Consider the following 3,191-nt stretch of genomic DNA (forward strand, 5'->3'; position numbering starts at 1 on the left):
TCCCTTTACCAATTCCTCCTTAACCCCCTTTCCCTCCCCCTCTCTGTCTTCAAAGTCCAGCTCAAATATAATTTCTTCTCTTGGCAGTGTTCCATAAGCAGACCTCATATCACCACTCCCGGAAAAATTCTTTGTTTCTCTTCTGAGATGCCACAACATACTGCACCTACCTCTGTTCTAGCACATGTCATATTGTGTATTGTGGTTTGCATTTATATCTGGTCCCACAACTAGCCAGTGAGTAGTTTGTGGGTAGGGGTCATCTATGTCTTTCTCACCCTTATCCCCAGCACCTAGCACTTTGTGCAAGGCACATAGTAGGTGCTCAACAAATGTCCGATGAAAGGAATCGTCTCTTTAGTTATGGTAACATCTAATAATGTTGAACACTTTGTTGGCTTTCGACAAATATTTTTTGAAGCAAGTAACCAGTATCATCTTGTTCTTTGGAGTTAGCACACATCTAGTTCTGAGATGCCTGTAGATTTATTACGGAGGATCATAAAACCTACCACAGGATAATCAAGGTCTCCTTACTATCACAGCCTTATGTTAAATCACAATTTATGCTAGGATGTATAGAAATCACCCCAGATTATTTACTATTCCAAATACATGTGTTCTTTAAAAATAGTGTTTCTTCTTATCTGTTGTTAGTGTGAAAAAGAGAATGCACAGAGCTTTCAACTAAATAGAAATAATAGACATCCTCCCTTTATTTTCATTCTAAGTGATGCTTTAAGTAAAGAATAGGAATTTACTTTGTCTTTAAAATATATGTTAAAAACTCTTCATTTATACATGTATTCCTTATAAGTATAATCGAAAAATATTGGCTTCAAAACAATTCATTACTAAATATATAATTGAGCTATTTGTATGATTATAGTATATTAAACCAAGGGCAATTGTAGTGGATTGAATTATGTCCCCCCAAAACTCATTGAAGCTTGGATTGTGCCCCACATTTTATATATTAGAAACTTAGTCCCCACTGTGACTGTTGAGAGCGTGGGAAATCCTATTATGGTAATTGAAAGGTGGAGCCTTGAAGAGGTCATCGGATTGTAGGACCATGCAGTAGTGAATGGATTAAAAATAGTGGTGAGGGGCATGGTGCTGAGGACTTTAAAAGAAGAAGAGCATCGGGCGGCCCGGTGGCGCACTGCTACTGTGCGCCGCTTGGGAGTGCGGTGGCGCTCCCGCTGAGGGTTCAGATCCCACATACAGACCGGTTCCCGCTCACTGGTTGAGCGAGGTGCGGGTGCAACACCGAGGGTTGCGATCCCATTGCCAGTCCCGGTCCGGTACGGGCGCGACACTGAGGGTTGCGATCCGTTGCCGGTCACAAAAAAAGACAAAAAAGGAAAAAAAAAAAAAAAAAAGAAGAAGAAGGAGCATCTGTCTTTCTCTCTCTCTCTGCTCTGCCATTTTCACAATGTGATACTCTGCTGCCGTCACTGTCACCACCACCAAGACATTCACCAGCTGTGTTCCCTGGACTTTGGACTTCCTAGCCTCTGAAACTGTAAGGAGTTTCTTTCTAAATTATCCAATTACAGGTATTTTGTTATAAGTAACAGAAACAGACTAATACAGCAATCTTTATAGAATCTGTCATCCACAAAGACTGTAACCTTTTTTCTGAACATTAAAGGAACAAAATACAGGTAAGCATTTATTCTTTGATTTTCTTCATTAAAGGCACTAAGTAATTTAACAAAGCAGTGCAAAAGAAACACTAAATGTGGGAAAATTCTTTATTTCAGGGAGTTATTAGTTGTGGTGCAACCCAATTCTCCAGGAAACTTCACAAAATGGTAACCATATTAAACTGCAGACAGGAAAAATGGTGATAGCTGTGCATATTGTATAATATATAGATAAGCAATAACCCCAAAGGCCAGGTAAGATGCTGTAAGTTAATAGTAGATTAGATGGCATTTGTCAGTAGAAATCGTTGATGAAAACATTTTTGGATTTGCCATAAAGAACTACACAGAGCATATGGTTCATTGAAACAGCATACATTTTTTAAAAATCAAACCTTTTAAGTAATCTGTGAAATTACTAAAATTTTAAATTTCTTCACAGGTCAATGTAACATGAAAATTAGTTAAAAGAAAAGCTCTGAAATTTACTGTAAAGTTTAAGCTTATATTTAATTACCAGTTGAGTAGAATGCTTTCATACTGAGCAGATCCTGTAAATTTTTCTAGAATAACCATTTATTTAAATAACATTGACAGAAAAAGATAAAAGACAAAAAAAAATAATAATAATCAGACTAAGAAAATTACTTTTTTTTTTTCGAGAAAGGAAAACTTTATTACTTGTGATAGCTGTGCATATTGTATAATATATAGATAAGCAATAACCCCAAAGGCCAGGTAAGATGCTGTAAGTTAATAGTAGATTAGATGGCATTTGTCAGTAGAAATCGTTGATGAAAACATTTTTGGATTTGCCATAAAGAACTACACAGAGCATATGGTTCATTGAAACAGCATACATTTTTTAAAAATCAAACCTTTTAAGTAATCTGTGAAATTACTAAAATTTTAAATTTCTTCACAGGTCAATGTAACATGAAAATTAGTTAAAAGAAAAGCTCTGAAATTTACTGTAAAGTTTAAGCTTATATTTAATTACCAGTTGAGTAGAATGCTTTCATACTGAGCAGATCCTGTAAATTTTTCTAGAATAACCATTTATTTAAATAACATTGACCATGACAGCATAACTAAGAAACACTTACGGTATTTTTATTTACTATAAGGATAAAAGTAAATGGCTTTTTTAAGGGGGTTTTTGGCTATCTTTACAAAAAGTAATTTTGGGAGAAATAGCAAAACAATAAGATTGCAGGAATCAAAAAGGGTTGGTCCCTTCTTGTGTAGCTTGCATTTCTCTTGCTCTGTTTACACCTTCTATGTCCATGTTATTGAAAACCACAGGGCTTCCTGACTGTTCTCAGGCTCAGTTCTTTTTTTTTTTGTCTTTTTTCCATGTCCGGCAACGGATCGCAACCCTCAGTGTTGCCCCCGTACCGGACCGGGGACCGGCAACGGGATCGCAAGCCTCGGTGTTGCCCCCGCGCCTCGCTCAGCCAGTGAGCAGGAACCGGTCCGTATGTGGGATCCGCACCTCGCTCAGCCAGTGAGCGGGAACCGGTCCGTATGTGGGATCCG

Source organism: Galeopterus variegatus, unplaced genomic scaffold (assembly GCF_000696425.1).
Source record: "Galeopterus variegatus unplaced genomic scaffold, G_variegatus-3.0.2 Scaffold152, whole genome shotgun sequence".
In the NCBI taxonomy this organism is placed as follows: Eukaryota; Metazoa; Chordata; class Mammalia; order Dermoptera; family Cynocephalidae; genus Galeopterus; species Galeopterus variegatus.